Below are 25,680 nucleotides of genomic sequence, written 5' to 3'. Positions count from 1 at the left end.
ATAAAGCAGCCCGCCCGCTCGCCTGCCCGCCACAATGGACCTACCTGTGTACACTAGATGGATGTGATGGAATGTACTGTCGTCCCTACATTTCAAGAAGAAGTAAGAATTGCAGTTGCAACAAAGCCTTGCTTGCCTACAAAGAGAGCAGCAATTTGGATTTGTTACTATGTTACCTAGAAGAATAACAAACTGTGCAAGGATGGAGGTTGTAGGAGCAAGGAGAAGTTGTCTGTAAAGTTGGTGGATGCCTATTTTCCATTTTGCAGTCCCTTGTCTCCCTCTTGTGGCCTCCTGGAGGCAACTAGCTGTGCAAAAAAAAGACAGCCTGGCGGCCGGCTGTTGCTGTGTTGCCCTCTCAGGCAACACTGAGTGACTGACTGAGCCTCACCGTCTTATATAAAGTTCAGACGGAACTTTGCACGTGTCATAGTGGAGCCCTCAGGATTCCAGAGCCAGCTTTCTGACATCATAATGGGGCCTCAGAGATAAAAGCCTGGGCCCAGGCAGTGTTGGTCAGTGCTGCTCAGCAGGCAGCACTGGACTGGACTGGATTACAGCTGATACAAGGTGTGAAGGAACAAGGGGTGGCTGTGGGCATGCACTTGCTGCCGCTGCCAGTGTTTATCTGCATGGCAGCAGGGCATTTGGGCGTTGCCAGGAAGGCGTTTTTATGTAGATTCCTCCTCTTTCAGCACTGCATTGTGGTGCAAGCAAAAGAAGCAAATCCTGTCTGGCTTCCTCTCCGGCCTTTATTCACCTCCCGTGTAGCTGTGAGTGTGTGAGCCTGCAGGGCCCCATGGAATTGCCTAGAAGTAGGCTGAATCGCTGCAAGGGCTGAACAGCAGTATCGGGCAGGCTCGGGCAACGCGCGGCCCGTTCGGGTTATCGCTTCTCGGCCTTTTGGCTAAGATCAAGTGTAGTATCTGTTCTTATCAGTTTAATATCTGATACGTCCCCTATCTGGGGACCATATATTAAATGGATTTTTAGAACAGGGAGATGGAAATAGAGCTTGCTCTGTCCACTCCACGCATTGACCTGGTATTGCAGTATTTCCAGGACCGGTGCACCCTTTCCTTATGTGTTGACTAAAAGCAGATTCCAAAAGTGTTTTTTGTCTTTGCTATTGTTTCTGTCTTTCTGAAGGGATCTCCCCTTTTAATCCCATTATTTCAACACCTGTTGGACAATGCATGAGTGATAATGAGCTCATTGATTAAATGCAATTAATGAATAGATTGCCACCTCTTGTTGTGTGTCGTCTGTGTTTCTGTGTTTCCGGCATTTCACATTGGAACACCTCATTCACCTTCCTTGTCTTCTCTCCGCCCTCCCTTTTAGGTAAGTTAAAGAGCTGCACCTGAGCCAGCCACTGATTGATTGATTGATTGATTGATTGATTGATTGATTGATTGATTGATTGATTGATGCAGCACAACAGTCAAATAGTGGAGTGGAGTAGGGGAACAGCAAACAGCCAATAAAGCAGCCCGCCCGCTCGCCTGCCCGCCACAATGGACCTACCTGTGTACACTAGATGGATGTGATGGAATGTACTGTCGTCCCTACATTTCAAGAAGAAGTAAGAATTGCAGTTGCAACAAAGCCTTGCTTGCCTACAAAGAGAGCAGCAATTTGGATTTGTTACTATGTTACCTAGAAGAATAACAAACTGTGCAAGGATGGAGGTTGTAGGAGCAAGGAGAAGTTGTCTGTAAAGTTGGTGGATGCCTATTTTCCATTTTGCAGTCCCTTGTCTCCCTCTTGTGGCCTCCTGGAGGCAACTAGCTGTGCAAAAAAAAGACAGCCTGGCGGCCGGCTGTTGCAGTGTTGCCCTCTCAGGCAACACTGAGTGACTGACTGAGCCTCACCGTCTTATATAAAGTTCAGACGGAACTTTGCACGTGTCATAGTGGAGCCCTCAGGATTCCAGAGCCAGCTTTCTGACATCATAATGGGGCCTCAGAGATAAAAGCCTGGGCCCAGGCAGTGTTGGTCAGTGCTGCTCAGCAGGCAGCACTGGACTGGACTGGATTACAGCTGATACAAGGTGTGAAGGAACAAGGGGTGGCTGTGGGCATGCACTTGCTGCCGCTGCCAGTGTTTATCTGCATGGCAGCAGGGCATTTGGGCGTTGCCAGGAAGGCGTTTTTATGTAGATTCCTCCTCTTTCAGCACTGCATTGTGGTGCAAGCAAAAGAAGCAAATCCTGTCTGGCTTCCTCTCCGGCCTTTATTCACCTCCCGTGTAGCTGTGAGTGTGTGAGCCTGCAGGGCCCCATGGAATTGCCTAGAAGTAGGCTGAATCGCTGCAAGGGCTGAACAGCAGTATCGGGCAGGCTCGGGCAACGCGCGGCCCGTTCGGGTTATCGCTTCTCGGCCTTTTGGCTAAGATCAAGTGTAGTATCTGTTCTTATCAGTTTAATATCTGATACGTCCCCTATCTGGGGACCATATATTAAATGGATTTTTAGAACAGGGAGATGGAAATAGAGCTTGCTCTGTCCACTCCACGCATTGACCTGGTATTGCAGTATTTCCAGGACCGGTGCACCCTTTCCTTATGTGTTGACTAAAAGCAGATTCCAAAAGTGTTTTTTGTCTTTGCTATTGTTTCTGTCTTTCTGAAGGGATCTCCCCTTTTAATCCCATTATTTCAACACCTGTTGGACAATGCATGAGTGATAATGAGCTCATTGATTAAATGCAATTAATGAATAGATTGCCACCTCTTGTTGTGTGTCGTCTGTGTTTCTGTGTTTCCGGCATTTCACATTGGAACACCTCATTCACCTTCCTTGTCTTCTCTCCGCCCTCCCTTTTAGGTAAGTTAAAGAGCTGCACCTGAGCCAGCCACTGATTGATTGATTGATTGATTGATTGATTGATTGATTGATTGATTGATTGATTGATGCAGCACAACAGTCAAATAGTGGAGTGGAGTAGGGGAACAGCAAACAGCCAATAAAGCAGCCCGCCCGCTCGCCTGCCCGCCACAATGGACCTACCTGTGTACACTAGATGGATGTGATGGAATGTACTGTCGTCCCTACATTTCAAGAAGAAGTAAGAATTGCAGTTGCAACAAAGCCTTGCTTGCCTACAAAGAGAGCAGCAATTTGGATTTGTTACTATGTTACCTAGAAGAATAACAAACTGTGCAAGGATGGAGGTTGTAGGAGCAAGGAGAAGTTGTCTGTAAAGTTGGTGGATGCCTATTTTCCATTTTGCAGTCCCTTGTCTCCCTCTTGTGGCCTCCTGGAGGCAACTAGCTGTGCAAAAAAAAGACAGCCTGGCGGCCGGCTGTTGCAGTGTTGCCCTCTCAGGCAACACTGAGTGACTGACTGAGCCTCACCGTCTTATATAAAGTTCAGACGGAACTTTGCACGTGTCATAGTGGAGCCCTCAGGATTCCAGAGCCAGCTTTCTGACATCATAATGGGGCCTCAGAGATAAAAGCCTGGGCCCAGGCAGTGTTGGTCAGTGCTGCTCAGCAGGCAGCACTGGACTGGACTGGATTACAGCTGATACAAGGTGTGAAGGAACAAGGGGTGGCTGTGGGCATGCACTTGCTGCCGCTGCCAGTGTTTATCTGCATGGCAGCAGGGCATTTGGGCGTTGCCAGGAAGGCGTTTTTATGTAGATTCCTCCTCTTTCAGCACTGCATTGTGGTGCAAGCAAAAGAAGCAAATCCTGTCTGGCTTCCTCTCCGGCCTTTATTCACCTCCCGTGTAGCTGTGAGTGTGTGAGCCTGCAGGGCCCCATGGAATTGCCTAGAAGTAGGCTGAATCGCTGCAAGGGCTGAACAGCAGTATCGGGCAGGCTCGGGCAACGCGCGGCCCGTTCGGGTTATCGCTTCTCGGCCTTTTGGCTAAGATCAAGTGTAGTATCTGTTCTTATCAGTTTAATATCTGATACGTCCCCTATCTGGGGACCATATATTAAATGGATTTTTAGAACAGGGAGATGGAAATAGAGCTTGCTCTGTCCACTCCACGCATTGACCTGGTATTGCAGTATTTCCAGGACCGGTGCACCCTTTCCTTATGTGTTGACTAAAAGCAGATTCCAAAAGTGTTTTTTGTCTTTGCTATTGTTTCTGTCTTTCTGAAGGGATCTCCCCTTTTAATCCCATTATTTCAACACCTGTTGGACAATGCATGAGTGATAATGAGCTCATTGATTAAATGCAATTAATGAATAGATTGCCACCTCTTGTTGTGTGTCGTCTGTGTTTCTGTGTTTCCGGCATTTCACATTGGAACACCTCATTCACCTTCCTTGTCTTCTCTCCGCCCTCCCTTTTAGGTAAGTTAAAGAGCTGCACCTGAGCCAGCCACTGATTGATTGATTGATTGATTGATTGATTGATTGATTGATTGCAGCACAACAGTCAAATAGTGGAGTGGAGTAGGGGAACAGCAAACAGCCAATAAAGCAGCCCGCCCGCTCGCCTGCCCGCCACAATGGACCTACCTGTGTACACTAGATGGATGTGATGGAATGTACTGTCGTCCCTACATTTCAAGAAGAAGTAAGAATTGCAGTTGCAACAAAGCCTTGCTTGCCTACAAAGAGAGCAGCAATTTGGATTTGTTACTATGTTACCTAGAAGAATAACAAACTGTGCAAGGATGGAGGTTGTAGGAGCAAGGAGAAGTTGTCTGTAAAGTTGGTGGATGCCTATTTTCCATTTTGCAGTCCCTTGTCTCCCTCTTGTGGCCTCCTGGAGGCAACTAGCTGTGCAAAAAAAAGACAGCCTGGCGGCCGGCTGTTGCAGTGTTGCCCTCTCAGGCAACACTGAGTGACTGACTGAGCCTCACCGTCTTATATAAAGTTCAGACGGAACTTTGCACGTGTCATAGTGGAGCCCTCAGGATTCCAGAGCCAGCTTTCTGACATCATAATGGGGCCTCAGAGATAAAAGCCTGGGCCCAGGCAGTGTTGGTCAGTGCTGCTCAGCAGGCAGCACTGGACTGGACTGGATTACAGCTGATACAAGGTGTGAAGGAACAAGGGGTGGCTGTGGGCATGCACTTGCTGCCGCTGCCAGTGTTTATCTGCATGGCAGCAGGGCATTTGGGCGTTGCCAGGAAGGCGTTTTTATGTAGATTCCTCCTCTTTCAGCACTGCATTGTGGTGCAAGCAAAAGAAGCAAATCCTGTCTGGCTTCCTCTCCGGCCTTTATTCACCTCCCGTGTAGCTGTGAGTGTGTGAGCCTGCAGGGCCCCATGGAATTGCCTAGAAGTAGGCTGAATCGCTGCAAGGGCTGAACAGCAGTATCGGGCAGGCTCGGGCAACGCGCGGCCCGTTCGGGTTATCGCTTCTCGGCCTTTTGGCTAAGATCAAGTGTAGTATCTGTTCTTATCAGTTTAATATCTGATACGTCCCTATCTGGGGACCATATATTAAATGGATTTTTAGAACAGGGAGATGGAAATAGAGCTTGCTCTGTCCACTCCACGCATTGACCTGGTATTGCAGTATTTCCAGGACCGGTGCACCCTTTCCTTATGTGTTGACTAAAAGCAGATTCCAAAAGTGTTTTTTGTCTTTGCTATTGTTTCTGTCTTTCTGAAGGGATCTCCCCTTTTAATCCCATTATTTCAACACCTGTTGGACAATGCATGAGTGATAATGAGCTCATTGATTAAATGCAATTAATGAATAGATTGCCACCTCTTGTTGTGTGTCGTCTGTGTTTCTGTGTTTCCGGCATTTCACATTGGAACACCTCATTCACCTTCCTTGTCTTCTCTCCGCCCTCCCTTTTAGGTAAGTTAAAGAGCTGCACCTGAGCCAGCCACTGATTGATTGATTGATTGATTGATTGATTGATTGATTGATTGATTGATTGATTGATTGATTGATGCAGCACAACAGTCAAATAGTGGAGTGGAGTAGGGGAACAGCAAACAGCCAATAAAGCAGCCCGCCCGCTCGCCTGCCCGCCACAATGGACCTACCTGTGTACACTAGATGGATGTGATGGAATGTACTGTCGTCCCTACATTTCAAGAAGAAGTAAGAATTGCAGTTGCAACAAAGCCTTGCTTGCCTACAAAGAGAGCAGCAATTTGGATTTGTTACTATGTTACCTAGAAGAATAACAAACTGTGCAAGGATGGAGGTTGTAGGAGCAAGGAGAAGTTGTCTGTAAAGTTGGTGGATGCCTATTTTCCATTTTGCAGTCCCTTGTCTCCCTCTTGTGGCCTCCTGGAGGCAACTAGCTGTGCAAAAAAAAGACAGCCTGGCGGCCGGCTGTTGCAGTGTTGCCCTCTCAGGCAACACTGAGTGACTGACTGAGCCTCACCGTCTTATATAAAGTTCAGACGGAACTTTGCACGTGTCATAGTGGAGCCCTCAGGATTCCAGAGCCAGCTTTCTGACATCATAATGGGGCCTCAGAGATAAAAGCCTGGGCCCAGGCAGTGTTGGTCAGTGCTGCTCAGCAGGCAGCACTGGACTGGACTGGATTACAGCTGATACAAGGTGTGAAGGAACAAGGGGTGGCTGTGGGCATGCACTTGCTGCCGCTGCCAGTGTTTATCTGCATGGCAGCAGGGCATTTGGGCGTTGCCAGGAAGGCGTTTTTATGTAGATTCCTCCTCTTTCAGCACTGCATTGTGGTGCAAGCAAAAGAAGCAAATCCTGTCTGGCTTCCTCTCCGGCCTTTATTCACCTCCCGTGTAGCTGTGAGTGTGTGAGCCTGCAGGGCCCCATGGAATTGCCTAGAAGTAGGCTGAATCGCTGCAAGGGCTGAACAGCAGTATCGGGCAGGCTCGGGCAACGCGCGGCCCGTTCGGGTTATCGCTTCTCGGCCTTTTGGCTAAGATCAAGTGTAGTATCTGTTCTTATCAGTTTAATATCTGATACGTCCCCTATCTGGGGACCATATATTAAATGGATTTTTAGAACAGGGAGATGGAAATAGAGCTTGCTCTGTCCACTCCACGCATTGACCTGGTATTGCAGTATTTCCAGGACCGGTGCACCCTTTCCTTATGTGTTGACTAAAAGCAGATTCCAAAAGTGTTTTTTGTCTTTGCTATTGTTTCTGTCTTTCTGAAGGGATCTCCCCTTTTAATCCCATTATTTCAACACCTGTTGGACAATGCATGAGTGATAATGAGCTCATTGATTAAATGCAATTAATGAATAGATTGCCACCTCTTGTTGTGTGTCGTCTGTGTTTCTGTGTTTCCGGCATTTCACATTGGAACACCTCATTCACCTTCCTTGTCTTCTCTCCGCCCTCCCTTTTAGGTAAGTTAAAGAGCTGCACCTGAGCCAGCCACTGATTGATTGATTGATTGATTGATTGATTGATTGATTGATTGATGCAGCACAACAGTCAAATAGTGGAGTGGAGTAGGGGAACAGCAAACAGCCAATAAAGCAGCCCGCCCGCTCGCCTGCCCGCCACAATGGACCTACCTGTGTACACTAGATGGATGTGATGGAATGTACTGTCGTCCCTACATTTCAAGAAGAAGTAAGAATTGCAGTTGCAACAAAGCCTTGCTTGCCTACAAAGAGAGCAGCAATTTGGATTTGTTACTATGTTACCTAGAAGAATAACAAACTGTGCAAGGATGGAGGTTGTAGGAGCAAGGAGAAGTTGTCTGTAAAGTTGGTGGATGCCTATTTTCCATTTTGCAGTCCCTTGTCTCCCTCTTGTGGCCTCCTGGAGGCAACTAGCTGTGCAAAAAAAAGACAGCCTGGCGGCCGGCTGTTGCAGTGTTGCCCTCTCAGGCAACACTGAGTGACTGACTGAGCCTCACCGTCTTATATAAAGTTCAGACGGAACTTTGCACGTGTCATAGTGGAGCCCTCAGGATTCCAGAGCCAGCTTTCTGACATCATAATGGGGCCTCAGAGATAAAAGCCTGGGCCCAGGCAGTGTTGGTCAGTGCTGCTCAGCAGGCAGCACTGGACTGGACTGGATTACAGCTGATACAAGGTGTGAAGGAACAAGGGGTGGCTGTGGGCATGCACTTGCTGCCGCTGCCAGTGTTTATCTGCATGGCAGCAGGGCATTTGGGCGTTGCCAGGAAGGCGTTTTTATGTAGATTCCTCCTCTTTCAGCACTGCATTGTGGTGCAAGCAAAAGAAGCAAATCCTGTCTGGCTTCCTCTCCGGCCTTTATTCACCTCCCGTGTAGCTGTGAGTGTGTGAGCCTGCAGGGCCCCATGGAATTGCCTAGAAGTAGGCTGAATCGCTGCAAGGGCTGAACAGCAGTATCGGGCAGGCTCGGGCAACGCGCGGCCCGTTCGGGTTATCGCTTCTCGGCCTTTTGGCTAAGATCAAGTGTAGTATCTGTTCTTATCAGTTTAATATCTGATACGTCCCCTATCTGGGGACCATATATTAAATGGATTTTTAGAACAGGGAGATGGAAATAGAGCTTGCTCTGTCCACTCCACGCATTGACCTGGTATTGCAGTATTTCCAGGACCGGTGCACCCTTTCCTTATGTGTTGACTAAAAGCAGATTCCAAAAGTGTTTTTTGTCTTTGCTATTGTTTCTGTCTTTCTGAAGGGATCTCCCCTTTTAATCCCATTATTTCAACACCTGTTGGACAATGCATGAGTGATAATGAGCTCATTGATTAAATGCAATTAATGAATAGATTGCCACCTCTTGTTGTGTGTCGTCTGTGTTTCTGTGTTTCCGGCATTTCACATTGGAACACCTCATTCACCTTCCTTGTCTTCTCTCCGCCCTCCCTTTTAGGTAAGTTAAAGAGCTGCACCTGAGCCAGCCACTGATTGATTGATTGATTGATTGATTGATTGATTGATTGATTGATTGATTGATTGATTGATGCAGCACAACAGTCAAATAGTGGAGTGGAGTAGGGGAACAGCAAACAGCCAATAAAGCAGCCCGCCCGCTCGCCTGCCCGCCACAATGGACCTACCTGTGTACACTAGATGGATGTGATGGAATGTACTGTCGTCCCTACATTTCAAGAAGAAGTAAGAATTGCAGTTGCAACAAAGCCTTGCTTGCCTACAAAGAGAGCAGCAATTTGGATTTGTTACTATGTTACCTAGAAGAATAACAAACTGTGCAAGGATGGAGGTTGTAGGAGCAAGGAGAAGTTGTCTGTAAAGTTGGTGGATGCCTATTTTCCATTTTGCAGTCCCTTGTCTCCCTCTTGTGGCCTCCTGGAGGCAACTAGCTGTGCAAAAAAAAGACAGCCTGGCGGCCGGCTGTTGCAGTGTTGCCCTCTCAGGCAACACTGAGTGACTGACTGAGCCTCACCGTCTTATATAAAGTTCAGACGGAACTTTGCACGTGTCATAGTGGAGCCCTCAGGATTCCAGAGCCAGCTTTCTGACATCATAATGGGGCCTCAGAGATAAAAGCCTGGGCCCAGGCAGTGTTGGTCAGTGCTGCTCAGCAGGCAGCACTGGACTGGACTGGATTACAGCTGATACAAGGTGTGAAGGAACAAGGGGTGGCTGTGGGCATGCACTTGCTGCCGCTGCCAGTGTTTATCTGCATGGCAGCAGGGCATTTGGGCGTTGCCAGGAAGGCGTTTTTATGTAGATTCCTCCTCTTTCAGCACTGCATTGTGGTGCAAGCAAAAGAAGCAAATCCTGTCTGGCTTCCTCTCCGGCCTTTATTCACCTCCCGTGTAGCTGTGAGTGTGTGAGCCTGCAGGGCCCCATGGAATTGCCTAGAAGTAGGCTGAATCGCTGCAAGGGCTGAACAGCAGTATCGGGCAGGCTCGGGCAACGCGCGGCCCGTTCGGGTTATCGCTTCTCGGCCTTTTGGCTAAGATCAAGTGTAGTATCTGTTCTTATCAGTTTAATATCTGATACGTCCCCTATCTGGGGACCATATATTAAATGGATTTTTAGAACAGGGAGATGGAAATAGAGCTTGCTCTGTCCACTCCACGCATTGACCTGGTATTGCAGTATTTCCAGGACCGGTGCACCCTTTCCTTATGTGTTGACTAAAAGCAGATTCCAAAAGTGTTTTTTGTCTTTGCTATTGTTTCTGTCTTTCTGAAGGGATCTCCCCTTTTAATCCCATTATTTCAACACCTGTTGGACAATGCATGAGTGATAATGAGCTCATTGATTAAATGCAATTAATGAATAGATTGCCACCTCTTGTTGTGTGTCGTCTGTGTTTCTGTGTTTCCGGCATTTCACATTGGAACACCTCATTCACCTTCCTTGTCTTCTCTCCGCCCTCCCTTTTAGGTAAGTTAAAGAGCTGCACCTGAGCCAGCCACTGATTGATTGATTGATTGATTGATTGATTGATTGATTGATTGATGCAGCACAACAGTCAAATAGTGGAGTGGAGTAGGGGAACAGCAAACAGCCAATAAAGCAGCCCGCCCGCTCGCCTGCCCGCCACAATGGACCTACCTGTGTACACTAGATGGATGTGATGGAATGTACTGTCGTCCCTACATTTCAAGAAGAAGTAAGAATTGCAGTTGCAACAAAGCCTTGCTTGCCTACAAAGAGAGCAGCAATTTGGATTTGTTACTATGTTACCTAGAAGAATAACAAACTGTGCAAGGATGGAGGTTGTAGGAGCAAGGAGAAGTTGTCTGTAAAGTTGGTGGATGCCTATTTTCCATTTTGCAGTCCCTTGTCTCCCTCTTGTGGCCTCCTGGAGGCAACTAGCTGTGCAAAAAAAAGACAGCCTGGCGGCCGGCTGTTGCAGTGTTGCCCTCTCAGGCAACACTGAGTGACTGACTGAGCCTCACCGTCTTATATAAAGTTCAGACGGAACTTTGCACGTGTCATAGTGGAGCCCTCAGGATTCCAGAGCCAGCTTTCTGACATCATAATGGGGCCTCAGAGATAAAAGCCTGGGCCCAGGCAGTGTTGGTCAGTGCTGCTCAGCAGGCAGCACTGGACTGGACTGGATTACAGCTGATACAAGGTGTGAAGGAACAAGGGGTGGCTGTGGGCATGCACTTGCTGCCGCTGCCAGTGTTTATCTGCATGGCAGCAGGGCATTTGGGCGTTGCCAGGAAGGCGTTTTTATGTAGATTCCTCCTCTTTCAGCACTGCATTGTGGTGCAAGCAAAAGAAGCAAATCCTGTCTGGCTTCCTCTCTGGCCTTTATTCACCTCCCGTGTAGCTGTGAGTGTGTGAGCCTGCAGGGCCCCATGGAATTGCCTAGAAGTAGGCTGAATCGCTGCAAGGGCTGAACAGCAGTATCGGGCAGGCTCGGGCAACGCGCGGCCCGTTCGGGTTATAGCTTCTCGGCCTTTTGGCTAAGATCAAGTGTAGTATCTGTTCTTATCAGTTTAATATCTGATACGTCCCCTATCTGGGGACCATATATTAAATGGATTTTTAGAACAGGGAGATGGAAATAGAGCTTGCTCTGTCCACTCCACGCATTGACCTGGTATTGCAGTATTTCCAGGACCGGTGCACCCTTTCCTTATGTGTTGACTAAAAGCAGATTCCAAAAGTGTTTTTTGTCTTTGCTATTGTTTCTGTCTTTCTGAAGGGATCTCCCCTTTTAATCCCATTATTTCAACACCTGTTGGACAATGCATGAGTGATAATGAGCTCATTGATTAAATGCAATTAATGAATAGATTGCCACCTCTTGTTGTGTGTCGTCTGTGTTTCTGTGTTTCCGGCATTTCACATTGGAACACCTCATTCACCTTCCTTGTCTTCTCTCCGCCCTCCCTTTTAGGTAAGTTAAAGAGCTGCACCTGAGCCAGCCACTGATTGATTGATTGATTGATTGATTGATTGATTGATTGATTGATGCAGCACAACAGTCAAATAGTGGAGTGGAGTAGGGGAACAGCAAACAGCCAATAAAGCAGCCCGCCCGCTCGCCTGCCCGCCACAATGGACCTACCTGTGTACACTAGATGGATGTGATGGAATGTACTGTCGTCCCTACATTTCAAGAAGAAGTAAGAATTGCAGTTGCAACAAAGCCTTGCTTGCCTACAAAGAGAGCAGCAATTTGGATTTGTTACTATGTTACCTAGAAGAATAACAAACTGTGCAAGGATGGAGGTTGTAGGAGCAAGGAGAAGTTGTCTGTAAAGTTGGTGGATGCCTATTTTCCATTTTGCAGTCCCTTGTCTCCCTCTTGTGGCCTCCTGGAGGCAACTAGCTGTGCAAAAAAAAGACAGCCTGGCGGCCGGCTGTTGCAGTGTTGCCCTCTCAGGCAACACTGAGTGACTGACTGAGCCTCACCGTCTTATATAAAGTTCAGACGGAACTTTGCACGTGTCATAGTGGAGCCCTCAGGATTCCAGAGCCAGCTTTCTGACATCATAATGGGGCCTCAGAGATAAAAGCCTGGGCCCAGGCAGTGTTGGTCAGTGCTGCTCAGCAGGCAGCACTGGACTGGACTGGATTACAGCTGATACAAGGTGTGAAGGAACAAGGGGTGGCTGTGGGCATGCACTTGCTGCCGCTGCCAGTGTTTATCTGCATGGCAGCAGGGCATTTGGGCGTTGCCAGGAAGGCGTTTTTATGTAGATTCCTCCTCTTTCAGCACTGCATTGTGGTGCAAGCAAAAGAAGCAAATCCTGTCTGGCTTCCTCTCCGGCCTTTATTCACCTCCCGTGTAGCTGTGAGTGTGTGAGCCTGCAGGGCCCCATGGAATTGCCTAGAAGTAGGCTGAATCGCTGCAAGGGCTGAACAGCAGTATCGGGCAGGCTCGGGCAACGCGCGGCCCGTTCGGGTTATCGCTTCTCGGCCTTTTGGCTAAGATCAAGTGTAGTATCTGTTCTTATCAGTTTAATATCGTTCTTATCAGTTTAATATCTGATACGTCCCCTATCTGGGGACCATATATTAAATGGATTTTTAGAACAGGGAGATGGAAATAGAGCTTGCTCTGTCCACTCCACGCATTGACCTGGTATTGCAGTATTTCCAGGACCGGTGCACCCTTTCCTTATGTGTTGACTAAAAGCAGATTCCAAAAGTGTTTTTTGTCTTTGCTATTGTTTCTGTCTTTCTGAAGGGATCTCCCCTTTTAATCCCATTATTTCAACACCTGTTGGACAATGCATGAGTGATAATGAGCTCATTGATTAAATGCAATTAATGAATAGATTGCCACCTCTTGTTGTGTGTCGTCTGTGTTTCTGTGTTTCCGGCATTTCACATTGGAACACCTCATTCACCTTCCTTGTCTTCTCTCCGCCCTCCCTTTTAGGTAAGTTAAAGAGCTGCACCTGAGCCAGCCACTGATTGATTGATTGATTGATTGATTGATTGATTGATTGATGCAGCACAACAGTCAAATAGTGGAGTGGAGTAGGGGAACAGCAAACAGCCAATAAAGCAGCCCGCCCGCTCGCCTGCCCGCCACAATGGACCTACCTGTGTACACTAGATGGATGTGATGGAATGTACTGTCGTCCCTACATTTCAAGAAGAAGTAAGAATTGCAGTTGCAACAAAGCCTTGCTTGCCTACAAAGAGAGCAGCAATTTGGATTTGTTACTATGTTACCTAGAAGAATAACAAACTGTGCAAGGATGGAGGTTGTAGGAGCAAGGAGAAGTTGTCTGTAAAGTTGGTGGATGCCTATTTTCCATTTTGCAGTCCCTTGTCTCCCTCTTGTGGCCTCCTGGAGGCAACTAGCTGTGCAAAAAAAGACAGCCTGGCGGCCGGCTGTTGCAGTGTTGCCCTCTCAGGCAACACTGAGTGACTGACTGAGCCTCACCGTCTTATATAAAGTTCAGACGGAACTTTGCACGTGTCATAGTGGAGCCCTCAGGATTCCAGAGCCAGCTTTCTGACATCATAATGGGGCCTCAGAGATAAAAGCCTGGGCCCAGGCAGTGTTGGTCAGTGCTGCTCAGCAGGCAGCACTGGACTGGACTGGATTACAGCTGATACAAGGTGTGAAGGAACAAGGGGTGGCTGTGGGCATGCACTTGCTGCCGCTGCCAGTGTTTATCTGCATGGCAGCAGGGCATTTGGGCGTTGCCAGGAAGGCGTTTTTATGTAGATTCCTCCTCTTTCAGCACTGCATTGTGGTGCAAGCAAAAGAAGCAAATCCTGTCTGGCTTCCTCTCCGGCCTTTATTCACCTCCCGTGTAGCTGTGAGTGTGTGAGCCTGCAGGGCCCCATGGAATTGCCTAGAAGTAGGCTGAATCGCTGCAAGGGCTGAACAGCAGTATCGGGCAGGCTCGGGCAACGCGCGGCCCGTTCGGGTTATCGCTTCTCGGCCTTTTGGCTAAGATCAAGTGTAGTATCTGTTCTTATCAGTTTAATATCTGATACGTCCCCTATCTGGGGACCATATATTAAATGGATTTTTAGAACAGGGAGATGGAAATAGAGCTTGCTCTGTCCACTCCACGCATTGACCTGGTATTGCAGTATTTCCAGGACCGGTGCACCCTTTCCTTATGTGTTGACTAAAAGCAGATTCCAAAAGTGTTTTTTGTCTTTGCTATTGTTTCTGTCTTTCTGAAGGGATCTCCCCTTTTAATCCCATTATTTCAACACCTGTTGGACAATGCATGAGTGATAATGAGCTCATTGATTAAATGCAATTAATGAATAGATTGCCACCTCTTGTTGTGTGTCGTCTGTGTTTCTGTGTTTCCGGCATTTCACATTGGAACACCTCATTCACCTTCCTTGTCTTCTCTCCGCCCTCCCTTTTAGGTAAGTTAAAGAGCTGCACCTGAGCCAGCCACTGATTGATTGATTGATTGATTGATTGATTGATTGATTGATTGATTGATTGATGCAGCACAACAGTCAAATAGTGGAGTGGAGTAGGGGAACAGCAAACAGCCAATAAAGCAGCCCGCCCGCTCGCCTGCCCGCCACAATGGACCTACCTGTGTACACTAGATGGATGTGATGGAATGTACTGTCGTCCCTACATTTCAAGAAGAAGTAAGAATTGCAGTTGCAACAAAGCCTTGCTTGCCTACAAAGAGAGCAGCAATTTGGATTTGTTACTATGTTACCTAGAAGAATAACAAACTGTGCAAGGATGGAGGTTGTAGGAGCAAGGAGAAGTTGTCTGTAAAGTTGGTGGATGCCTATTTTCCATTTTGCAGTCCCTTGTCTCCCTCTTGTGGCCTCCTGGAGGCAACTAGCTGTGCAAAAAAAAGACAGCCTGGCGGCCGGCTGTTGCAGTGTTGCCCTCTCAGGCAACACTGAGTGACTGACTGAGCCTCACCGTCTTATATAAAGTTCAGACGGAACTTTGCACGTGTCATAGTGGAGCCCTCAGGATTCCAGAGCCAGCTTTCTGACATCATAATGGGGCCTCAGAGATAAAAGCCTGGGCCCAGGCAGTGTTGGTCAGTGCTGCTCAGCAGGCAGCACTGGACTGGACTGGATTACAGCTGATACAAGGTGTGAAGGAACAAGGGGTGGCTGTGGGCATGCACTTGCTGCCGCTGCCAGTGTTTATCTGCATGGCAGCAGGGCATTTGGGCGTTGCCAGGAAGGCGTTTTTATGTAGATTCCTCCTCTTTCAGCACTGCATTGTGGTGCAAGCAAAAGAAGCAAATCCTGTCTGGCTTCCTCTCCGGCCTTTATTCACCTCCCGTGTAGCTGTGAGTGTGTGAGCCTGCAGGGCCCCATGGAATTGCCTAGAAGTAGGCTGAATCGCTGCAAGGGCTGAACAGCAGTATCGGGCAGGCTCGGGCAACGCGCGGCCCGTTCGGGTTATCGCTTCTCGGCCTTTTGGCTAAGATCAAGTGTAGTATCTGTTCTTATCAGTTTAATATCTGATACGTCCCCTATCTGGGGACCATATATTAAATGGATTTTTAGAACAGGGAGATGGAAATAGAGCTTGCTCTGTCCACTCCACGCATTGACCTGGTATTGCAGTATTTCCAGGACCGGTGCACCCTTTCCTTATGTGTTGACTAAAAGCAGATTCCAAAAGTGTTTTTTGTCTTTGCTATTGTTTCTGTCTTTCTGAAGGGATCTCCCCTTTTAATCCCATTATTTCAACACCTGTTGGACAATGCATGAGTGATAATGAGCTCATTGATTAAATGCAATTAATGAATAGATTGCCACCTCTTGTTGTGTGTCGTCTGTGTTTCTGTGTTTCCGGCATTTCACATTGGAACACCTCATTCACCTTCCTTGTCTTCTCTCCGCCCTCCCTTTTAGGTAAGTTAAAGAGCTGCACCTGAGCCAGCCACTGATTGATTGATTGATTGATTGATTGATTGATTGATTGATTGATTGATTGATTGATGCAGCACAACAGTCAAATAGTGGAGTGGAGTAGGGGAACAGCAAACAGCCAATAAAGCAGCCCGCCCGCTCGCCTGCCCGCCACAATGGACCTACCTGTGTACACTAGATGGATGTGATGGAATGTACTGTCGTCCCTACATTTCAAGAAGAAGTAAGAATTGCAGTTGCAACAAAGCCTTGCTTGCCTACAAAGAGAGCAGCAATTTGGATTTGTTACTATGTTACCTAGAAGAATAACAAACTGTGCAAGGATGGAGGTTGTAGGAGCAAGGAGAAGTTGTCTGTAAAGTTGGTGGATGCCTATTTTCCATTTTGCAGTCCCTTGTCTCCCTCTTGTGGCCTCCTGGAGGCAACTAGCTGTGCAAAAAAAAGACAGCCTGGCGGCCGGCTGTTGCAGTGTTGCCCTCTCAGGCAACACTGAGTGACTGACTGAGCCTCACCGTCTTATATAAAGTTCAGACGGAACTTTGCACGTGTCATAGTGGAGCCCTCAGGATTCCAGAGCCAGCTTTCTGACATCATAATGGGGCCTCAGAGATAAAAGCCTGGGCCCAGGCAGTGTTGGTCAGTGCTGCTCAGCAGGCAGCACTGGACTGGACTGGATTACAGCTGATACAAGGTGTGAAGGAACAAGGGGTGGCTGTGGGCATGCACTTGCTGCCGCTGCCAGTGTTTATCTGCATGGCAGCAGGGCATTTGGGCGTTGCCAGGAAGGCGTTTTTATGTAGATTCCTCCTCTTTCAGCACTGCATTGTGGTGCAAGCAAAAGAAGCAAATCCTGTCTGGCTTCCTCTCCGGCCTTTATTCACCTCCCGTGTAGCTGTGAGTGTGTGAGCCTGCAGGGCCCCATGGAATTGCCTAGAAGTAGGCTGAATCGCTGCAAGGGCTGAACAGCAGTATCGGGCAGGCTCGGGCAACGCGCGGCCCGTTCGGGTTATCGCTTCTCGGCCTTTTGGCTAAGATCAAGTGTAGTATCTGTTCTTATCAGTTTAATATCTGATACGTCCCCTATCTGGGGACCATATATTAAATGGATTTTTAGAACAGGGAGATGGAAATAGAGCTTGCTCTGTCCACTCCACGCATTGACCTGGTATTGCAGTATTTCCAGGACCGGTGCACCCTTTCCTTATGTGTTGACTAAAAGCAGATTCCAAAAGTGTTTTTTGTCTTTGCTATTGTTTCTGTCTTTCTGAAGGGATCTCCCCTTTTAATCCCATTATTTCAACACCTGTTGGACAATGCATGAGTGATAATGAGCTCATTGATTAAATGCAATTAATGAATAGATTGCCACCTCTTGTTGTGTGTCGTCTGTGTTTCTGTGTTTCCGGCATTTCACATTGGAACACCTCATTCACCTTCCTTGTCTTCTCTCCGCCCTCCCTTTTAGGTAAGTTAAAGAGCTGCACCTGAGCCAGCCACTGATTGATTGATTGATTGATTGATTGATTGATTGATTGATTGATGCAGCACAACAGTCAAATAGTGGAGTGGAGTAGGGGAACAGCAAACAGCCAATAAAGCAGCCCGCCCGCTCGCCTGCCCGCCACAATGGACCTACCTGTGTACACTAGATGGATGTGATGGAATGTACTGTCGTCCCTACATTTCAAGAAGAAGTAAGAATTGCAGTTGCAACAAAGCCTTGCTTGCCTACAAAGAGAGCAGCAATTTGGATTTGTTACTATGTTACCTAGAAGAATAACAAACTGTGCAAGGATGGAGGTTGTAGGAGCAAGGAGAAGTTGTCTGTAAAGTTGGTGGATGCCTATTTTCCATTTTGCAGTCCCTTGTCTCCCTCTTGTGGCCTCCTGGAGGCAACTAGCTGTGCAAAAAAAAGACAGCCTGGCGGCCGGCTGTTGCAGTGTTGCCCTCTCAGGCAACACTGAGTGACTGACTGAGCCTCACCGTCTTATATAAACTTCAGACGGAACTTTGCACGTGTCATAGTGGAGCCCTCAGGATTCCAGAGCCAGCTTTCTGACATCATAATGGGGCCTCAGAGATAAAAGCCTGGGCCCAGGCAGTGTTGGTCAGTGCTGCTCAGCAGGCAGCACTGGACTGGACTGGATTACAGCTGATACAAGGTGTGAAGGAACAAGGGGTGGCTGTGGGCATGCACTTGCTGCCGCTGCCAGTGTTTATCTGCATGGCAGCAGGGCATTTGGGCGTTGCCAGGAAGGCGTTTTTATGTAGATTCCTCCTCTTTCAGCACTGCATTGTGGTGCAAGCAAAAGAAGCAAATCCTGTCTGGCTTCCTCTCCGGCCTTTATTCACCTCCCGTGTAGCTGTGAGTGTGTGAGCCTGCAGGGCCCCATGGAATTGCCTAGAAGTAGGCTGAATCGCTGCAAGGGCTGAACAGCAGTATCGGGCAGGCTCGGGCAACGCGCGGCCCGTTCGGGTTATCGCTTCTCGGCCTTTTGGCTAAGATCAAGTGTAGTATCTGTTCTTATCAGTTTAATATCTGATACGTCCCCTATCTGGGGACCATATATTAAATGGATTTTTAGAACAGGGAGATGGAAATAGAGCTTGCTCTGTCCACTCCACGCATTGACCTGGTATTGCAGTATTTCCAGGACCGGTGCACCCTTTCCTTATGTGTTGACTAAAAGCAGATTCCAAAAGTGTTTTTTGTCTTTGCTATTGTTTCTGTCTTTCTGAAGGGATCTCCCCTTTTAATCCCATTATTTCAACACCTGTTGGACAATGCATGAGTGATAATGAGCTCATTGATTAAATGCAATTAATGAATAGATTGCCACCTCTTGTTGTGTGTCGTCTGTGTTTCTGTGTTTCCGGCATTTCACATTGGAACACCTCATTCACCTTCCTTGTCTTCTCTCCGCCCTCCCTTTTAGGTAAGTTAAAGAGCTGCACCTGAGCCAGCCACTGATTGATTGATTGATTGATTGATTGATTGATTGATTGATTGATTGATTGATTGATTGATTGATTGATGCAGCACAACAGTCAAATAGTGGAGTGGAGTAGGGGAACAGCAAACAGCCAATAAAGCAGCCCGCCCGCTCGCCTGCCCGCCACAATGGACCTACCTGTGTACACTAGATGGATGTGATGGAATGTACTGTCGTCCCTACATTTCAAGAAGAAGTAAGAATTGCAGTTGCAACAAAGCCTTGCTTGCCTACAAAGAGAGCAGCAATTTGGATTTGTTACTATGTTACCTAGAAGAATAACAAACTGTGCAAGGATGGAGGTTGTAGGAGCAAGGAGAAGTTGTCTGTAAAGTTGGTGGATGCCTATTTTCCATTTTGCAGTCCCTTGTCTCCCTCTTGTGGCCTCCTGGAGGCAACTAGCTGTGCAAAAAAAAGACAGCCTGGCGGCCGGCTGTTGCAGTGTTGCCCTCTCAGGCAACACTGAGTGACTGACTGAGCCTCACCGTCTTATATAAAGTTCAGACGGAACTTTGCACGTGTCATAGTGGAGCCCTCAGGATTCCAGAGCCAGCTTTCTGACATCATAATGGGGCCTCAGAGATAAAAGCCTGGGCCCAGGCAGTGTTGGTCAGTGCTGCTCAGCAGGCAGCACTGGACTGGACTGGATTACAGCTGATACAAGGTGTGAAGGAACAAGGGGTGGCTGTGGGCATGCACTTGCTGCCGCTGCCAGTGTTTATCTGCATGGCAGCAGGGCATTTGGGCGTTGCCAGGAAGGCGTTTTTATGTAGATTCCTCCTCTTTCAGCACTGCATTGTGGTGCAAGCAAAAGAAGCAAATCCTGTCTGGCTTCCTCTCCGGCCTTTATTCACCTCCCGTGTAGCTGTGAGTGTGTGAGCCTGCAGGGCCCCATGGAATTGCCTAGAAGTAGGCTGAATCGCTGCAAGGGCTGAACAGCAGTATCGGGCAGGCTCGGGCAACGCGCGGCCCGTTCGGGTTATCGCTTCTCGGCCTTTTGGCTAAGATCAAGTGTAGTATCTGTTCTTATCAGTTTAATATCTGATACGTCCCCTATCTGGGGACCATATATTAAATGGATTTATAGAACAGGGAGATGGAAATAGAGCTTGCTCTGTCCACTCCACGCATTGACCTGGTATTGCAGTATTTCCAGGACCGGTGCACCCTTTCCTTATGTGTTGACTAAAAGCAGATTCCAAAAGTGTTTTTTGTCTTTGCTATTGTTTCTGTCTTTCTGAAGGGATCTCCCCTTTTAATCCCATTATTTCAACACCTGTTGGACAATGCATGAGTGATAATGAGCTCATTGATTAAATGCAATTAATGAATAGATTGCCACCTCTTGTTGTGTGTCGTCTGTGTTTCTGTGTTTCCGGCATTTCACATTGGAACACCTCATTCACCTTCCTTGTCTTCTCTCCGCCCTCCCTTTTAGGTAAGTTAAAGAGCTGCACCTGAGCCAGCCACTGATTGATTGATTGATTGATTGATTGATTGATTGATTGATTGATTGATTGATTGATTGATTGATTGATGCAGCACAACAGTCAAATAGTGGAGTGGAGTAGGGGAACAGCAAACAGCCAATAAAGCAGCCCGCCCGCTCGCCTGCCCGCCACAATGGACCTACCTGTGTACACTAGATGGATGTGATGGAATGTACTGTCGTCCCTACATTTCAAGAAGAAGTAAGAATTGCAGTTGCAACAAAGCCTTGCTTGCCTACAAAGAGAGCAGCAATTTGGATTTGTTACTATGTTACCTAGAAGAATAACAAACTGTGCAAGGATGGAGGTTGTAGGAGCAAGGAGAAGTTGTCTGTAAAGTTGGTGGATGCCTATTTTCCATTTTGCAGTCCCTTGTCTCCCTCTTGTGGCCTCCTGGAGGCAACTAGCTGTGCAAAAAAAAGACAGCCTGGCGGCCGGCTGTTGCAGTGTTGCCCTCTCAGGCAACACTGAGTGACTGACTGAGCCTCACCGTCTTATATAAAGTTCAGACGGAACTTTGCACGTGTCATAGTGGAGCCCTCAGGATTCCAGAGCCAGCTTTCTGACATCATAATGGGGCCTCAGAGATAAAAGCCTGGGCCCAGGCAGTGTTGGTCAGTGCTGCTCAGCAGGCAGCACTGGACTGGACTGGATTACAGCTGATACAAGGTGTGAAGGAACAAGGGGTGGCTGTGGGCATGCACTTGCTGCCGCTGCCAGTGTTTATCTGCATGGCAGCAGGGCATTTGGGCGTTGCCAGGAAGGCGTTTTTATGTAGATTCCTCCTCTTTCAGCACTGCATTGTGGTGCAAGCAAAAGAAGCAAATCCTGTCTGGCTTCCTCTCTGGCCTTTATTCACCTCCCGTGTAGCTGTGAGTGTGTGAGCCTGCAGGGCCCCATGAAATTGCCTAGAAGTAGGCTGAATCGCTGCAAGGGCTGAACAGCAGTATCGGGCAGGCTCGGGCAACGCGCGGCCCGTTCGGGTTATAGCTTCTCGGCCTTTTGGCTAAGATCAAGTGTAGTATCTGTTCTTATCAGTTTAATATCTGATACGTCCCCTATCTGGGGACCATATATTAAATGGATTTTTAGAACAGGGAGATGGAAATAGAGCTTGCTCTGTCCACTCCACGCATTGACCTGGTATTGCAGTATTTCCAGGACCGGTGCACCCTTTCCTTATGTGTTGACTAAAAGCAGATTCCAAAAGTGTTTTTTGTCTTTGCTATTGTTTCTGTCTTTCTGAAGGGATCTCCCCTTTTAATCCCATTATTTCAACACCTGTTGGACAATGCATGAGTGATAATGAGCTCATTGATTAAATGCAATTAATGAATAGATTGCCACCTCTTGTTGTGTGTCGTCTGTGTTTCTGTGTTTCCGGCATTTCACATTGGAACACCTCATTCACCTTCCTTGTCTTCTCTCCGCCCTCCCTTTTAGGTAAGTTAAAGAGCTGCACCTGAGCCAGCCACTGATTGATTGATTGATTGATTGATTGATTGATTGATTGATTGATGCAGCACAACAGTCAAATAGTGGAGTGGAGTAGGGGAACAGCAAACAGCCAATAAAGCAGCCCGCCCGCTCGCCTGCCCGCCACAATGGACCTACCTGTGTACACTAGATGGATGTGATGGAATGTACTGTCGTCCCTACATTTCAAGAAGAAGTAAGAATTGCAGTTGCAACAAAGCCTTGCTTGCCTACAAAGAGAGCAGCAATTTGGATTTGTTACTATGTTACCTAGAAGAATAACAAACTGTGCAAGGATGGAGGTTGTAGGAGCAAGGAGAAGTTGTCTGTAAAGTTGGTGGATGCCTATTTTCCATTTTGCAGTCCCTTGTCTCCCTCTTGTGGCCTCCTGGAGGCAACTAGCTGTGCAAAAAAAAGACAGCCTGGCGGCCGGCTGTTGCAGTGTTGCCCTCTCAGGCAACACTGAGTGACTGACTGAGCCTCACCGTCTTATATAAAGTTCAGACGGAACTTTGCACGTGTCATAGTGGAGCCCTCAGGATTCCAGAGCCAGCTTTCTGACATCATAATGGGGCCTCAGAGATAAAAGCCTGGGCCCAGGCAGTGTTGGTCAGTGCTGCTCAGCAGGCAGCACTGGACTGGACTGGATTACAGCTGATACAAGGTGTGAAGGAACAAGGGGTGGCTGTGGGCATGCACTTGCTGCCGCTGCCAGTGTTTATCTGCATGGCAGCAGGGCATTTGGGCGTTGCCAGGAAGGCGTTTTTATGTAGATTCCTCCTCTTTCAGCACTGCATTGTGGTGCAAGCAAAAGAAGCAAATCCTGTCTGGCTTCCTCTCCGGCCTTTATTCACCTCCCGTGTAGCTGTGAGTGTGTGAGCCTGCAGGGCCCCATGGAATTGCCTAGAAGTAGGCTGAATCGCTGCAAGGGCTGAACAGCAGTATCGGGCAGGCTCGGGCAACGCGCGGCCCGTTCGGGTTATCGCTTCTCGGCCTTTTGGCTAAGATCAAGTGTAGTATCTGTTCTTATCAGTTTAATATCTGATACGTCCCCTATCTGGGGACCATATATTAAATGGATTTTTAGAACAGGGAGATGGAAATAGAGCTTGCTCTGTCCACTCCACGCATTGACCTGGTATTGCAGTATTTCCAGGACCGGTGCACCCTTTCCTTATGTGTTGACTAAAAGCAGATTCCAAAAGTGTTTTTTGTCTTTGCTATTGTTTCTGTCTTTCTGAAGGGATCTCCCCTTTTAATCCCATTATTTCAACACCTGTTGGACAATGCATGAGTGATAATGAGCTCATTGATTAAATGCAATTAATGAATAGATTGCCACCTCTTGTTGTGTGTCGTCTGTGTTTCTGTGTTTCCGGCATTTCACATTGGAACACCTCATTCACCTTCCTTGTCTTCTCTCCGCCCTCCCTTTTAGGTAAGTTAAAGAGCTGCACCTGAGCCAGCCACTGATTGATTGATTGATTGATTGATTGATTGATTGATTGATTGATTGATGCAGCACAACAGTCAAATAGTGGAGTGGAGTAGGGGAACAGCAAACAGCCAATAAAGCAGCCCGCCCGCTCGCCTGCCCGCCACAATGGACCTACCTGTGTACACTAGATGGATGTGATGGAATGTACTGTCGTCCCTACATTTCAAGAAGAAGTAAGAATTGCAGTTGCAACAAAGCCTTGCTTGCCTACAAAGAGAGCAGCAATTTGGATTTGTTACTATGTTACCTAGAAGAATAACAAACTGTGCAAGGATGGAGGTTGTAGGAGCAAGGAGAAGTTGTCTGTAAAGTTGGTGGATGCCTATTTTCCATTTTGCAGTCCCTTGTCTCCCTCTTGTGGCCTCCTGGAGGCAACTAGCTGTGCAAAAAAAAGACAGCCTGGCGGCCGGCTGTTGCAGTGTTGCCCTCTCAGGCAACACTGAGTGACTGACTGAGCCTCACCGTCTTATATAAAGTTCAGACGGAACTTTGCACGTGTCATAGTGGAGCCCTCAGGATTCCAGAGCCAGCTTTCTGACATCATAATGGGGCCTCAGAGATAAAAGCCTGGGCCCAGGCAGTGTTGGTCAGTGCTGCTCAGCAGGCAGCACTGGACTGGACTGGATTACAGCTGATACAAGGTGTGAAGGAACAAGGGGTGGCTGTGGGCATGCACTTGCTGCCGCTGCCAGTGTTTATCTGCATGGCAGCAGGGCATTTGGGCGTTGCCAGGAAGGCGTTTTTATGTAGATTCCTCCTCTTTCAGCACTGCATTGTGGTGCAAGCAAAAGAAGCAAATCCTGTCTGGCTTCCTCTCCGGCCTTTATTCACCTCCCGTGTAGCTGTGAGTGTGTGAGCCTGCAGGGCCCCATGGAATTGCCTAGAAGTAGGCTGAATCGCTGCAAGGGCTGAACAGCAGTATCGGGCAGGCTCGGGCAACGCGCGGCCCGTTCGGGTTATCGCTTCTCGGCCTTTTGGCTAAGATCAAGTGTAGTATCTGTTCTTATCAGTTTAATATCTGATACGTCCCCTATCTGGGGACCATATATTAAATGGATTTTTAGAACAGGGAGATGGAAATAGAGCTTGCTCTGTCCACTCCACGCATTGACCTGGTATTGCAGTATTTCCAGGACCGGTGCACCCTTTCCTTATGTGTTGACTAAAAGCAGATTCCAAAAGTGTTTTTTGTCTTTGCAATTGTTTCTGTCTTTCTGAAGGGATCTCCCCTTTTAATCCCATTATTTCAACACCTGTTGGACAATGCATGAGTGATAATGAGCTCATTGATTAAATGCAATTAATGAATAGATTGCCACCTCTTGTTGTGTGTCGTCTGTGTTTCTGTGTTTCCGGCATTTCACATTGGAACACCTCATTCACCTTCCTTGTCTTCTCTCCGCCCTCCCTTTTAGGTAAGTTAAAGAGCTGCACCTGAGCCAGCCACTGATTGATTGATTGATTGATTGATTGATTGATTGATTGATTGATTGATTGATTGATGCAGCACAACAGTCAAATAGTGGAGTGGAGTAGGGGAACAGCAAACAGCCAATAAAGCAGCCCGCCCGCTCGCCTGCCCGCCACAATGGACCTACCTGTGTACACTAGATGGATGTGATGGAATGTACTGTCGTCCCTACATTTCAAGAAGAAGTAAGAATTGCAGTTGCAACAAAGCCTTGCTTGCCTACAAAGAGAGCAGCAATTTGGATTTGTTACTATGTTACCTAGAAGAATAACAAACTGTGCAAGGATGGAGGTTGTAGGAGCAAGGAGAAGTTGTCTGTAAAGTTGGTGGATGCCTATTTTCCATTTTGCAGTCCCTTGTCTCCCCCTTGTGGCCTCCTGGAGGCAACTAGCTGTGCAAAAAAAAGACAGCCTGGCGGCCGGCTGTTGCAGTGTTGCCCTCTCAGGCAACACTGAGTGACTGACTGAGCCTCACCGTCTTATATAAAGTTCAGACGGAACTTTGCACGTGTCATAGTGGAGCCCTCAGGATTCCAGAGCCAGCTTTCTGACATCATAATGGGGCCTCAGAGATAAAAGCCTGGGCCCAGGCAGTGTTGGTC

General features: G+C 47.8%; 16 non-coding genes and 1 pseudogene across 16 annotated transcripts; all 17 read left to right on the top strand.

The window, feature by feature from the left end:
* The first annotated feature begins 887 nt into the window (after positions 1-887).
* LOC142694599 (U2 spliceosomal RNA) lies at positions 888-1,078 on the top strand. The gene has a single exon (XR_012862794.1). It is a non-coding gene; the product is annotated as a U2 spliceosomal RNA (small nuclear RNA).
* Positions 1,079-2,370: 1,292 nt separating this feature from the next.
* LOC142694598 (U2 spliceosomal RNA) lies at positions 2,371-2,561 on the top strand. Its single transcript, XR_012862793.1, has one exon. It is a non-coding gene; the product is annotated as a U2 spliceosomal RNA (small nuclear RNA).
* A 1,292-nt stretch (positions 2,562-3,853) lies between these two features.
* On the top strand, positions 3,854-4,044 carry LOC142694597 (U2 spliceosomal RNA). Its single transcript, XR_012862792.1, has one exon. It is a non-coding gene; the product is annotated as a U2 spliceosomal RNA (small nuclear RNA).
* Positions 4,045-5,321: 1,277 nt separating this feature from the next.
* On the top strand, positions 5,322-5,511 carry LOC142694425 (U2 spliceosomal RNA). Its single transcript, XR_012862666.1, has one exon. It is a non-coding gene; the product is annotated as a U2 spliceosomal RNA (small nuclear RNA).
* A 1,300-nt stretch (positions 5,512-6,811) lies between these two features.
* On the top strand, positions 6,812-7,002 carry LOC142694594 (U2 spliceosomal RNA). Its single transcript, XR_012862790.1, has one exon. It is a non-coding gene; the product is annotated as a U2 spliceosomal RNA (small nuclear RNA).
* A 1,280-nt stretch (positions 7,003-8,282) lies between these two features.
* LOC142694593 (U2 spliceosomal RNA) lies at positions 8,283-8,473 on the top strand. The gene has a single exon (XR_012862789.1). It is a non-coding gene; the product is annotated as a U2 spliceosomal RNA (small nuclear RNA).
* Positions 8,474-9,769: 1,296 nt separating this feature from the next.
* LOC142694592 (U2 spliceosomal RNA) lies at positions 9,770-9,960 on the top strand. The gene has a single exon (XR_012862788.1). It is a non-coding gene; the product is annotated as a U2 spliceosomal RNA (small nuclear RNA).
* Positions 9,961-11,240: 1,280 nt separating this feature from the next.
* On the top strand, positions 11,241-11,431 carry LOC142694718 (U2 spliceosomal RNA). The gene has a single exon (XR_012862902.1). It is a non-coding gene; the product is annotated as a U2 spliceosomal RNA (small nuclear RNA).
* Positions 11,432-12,711: 1,280 nt separating this feature from the next.
* On the top strand, positions 12,712-12,922 carry LOC142694439 (U2 spliceosomal RNA; annotated as a pseudogene).
* A 1,275-nt stretch (positions 12,923-14,197) lies between these two features.
* Positions 14,198-14,388, top strand: LOC142694591 (U2 spliceosomal RNA). Its single transcript, XR_012862787.1, has one exon. It is a non-coding gene; the product is annotated as a U2 spliceosomal RNA (small nuclear RNA).
* Positions 14,389-15,676: 1,288 nt separating this feature from the next.
* LOC142694590 (U2 spliceosomal RNA) lies at positions 15,677-15,867 on the top strand. Its single transcript, XR_012862786.1, has one exon. It is a non-coding gene; the product is annotated as a U2 spliceosomal RNA (small nuclear RNA).
* A 1,292-nt stretch (positions 15,868-17,159) lies between these two features.
* On the top strand, positions 17,160-17,350 carry LOC142694588 (U2 spliceosomal RNA). The gene has a single exon (XR_012862784.1). It is a non-coding gene; the product is annotated as a U2 spliceosomal RNA (small nuclear RNA).
* A 1,280-nt stretch (positions 17,351-18,630) lies between these two features.
* Positions 18,631-18,821, top strand: LOC142694587 (U2 spliceosomal RNA). Its single transcript, XR_012862783.1, has one exon. It is a non-coding gene; the product is annotated as a U2 spliceosomal RNA (small nuclear RNA).
* Positions 18,822-20,125: 1,304 nt separating this feature from the next.
* LOC142694399 (U2 spliceosomal RNA) lies at positions 20,126-20,316 on the top strand. Its single transcript, XR_012862642.1, has one exon. It is a non-coding gene; the product is annotated as a U2 spliceosomal RNA (small nuclear RNA).
* A 1,304-nt stretch (positions 20,317-21,620) lies between these two features.
* On the top strand, positions 21,621-21,811 carry LOC142694595 (U2 spliceosomal RNA). Its single transcript, XR_012862791.1, has one exon. It is a non-coding gene; the product is annotated as a U2 spliceosomal RNA (small nuclear RNA).
* Positions 21,812-23,091: 1,280 nt separating this feature from the next.
* Positions 23,092-23,282, top strand: LOC142694586 (U2 spliceosomal RNA). The gene has a single exon (XR_012862782.1). It is a non-coding gene; the product is annotated as a U2 spliceosomal RNA (small nuclear RNA).
* Positions 23,283-24,566: 1,284 nt separating this feature from the next.
* Positions 24,567-24,757, top strand: LOC142694584 (U2 spliceosomal RNA). Its single transcript, XR_012862781.1, has one exon. It is a non-coding gene; the product is annotated as a U2 spliceosomal RNA (small nuclear RNA).
* Positions 24,758-25,680: the final 923 nt, after the last annotated feature.

Source organism: Rhinoderma darwinii (assembly GCF_050947455.1).
Source record: "Rhinoderma darwinii isolate aRhiDar2 chromosome 5 unlocalized genomic scaffold, aRhiDar2.hap1 SUPER_5_unloc_46, whole genome shotgun sequence".
In the NCBI taxonomy this organism is placed as follows: domain Eukaryota; kingdom Metazoa; phylum Chordata; class Amphibia; order Anura; family Rhinodermatidae; genus Rhinoderma; species Rhinoderma darwinii.
The sequence above is the reverse complement of the archived record's forward strand: the minus strand, read 5'-3'. Positions and strand labels throughout refer to the sequence as shown.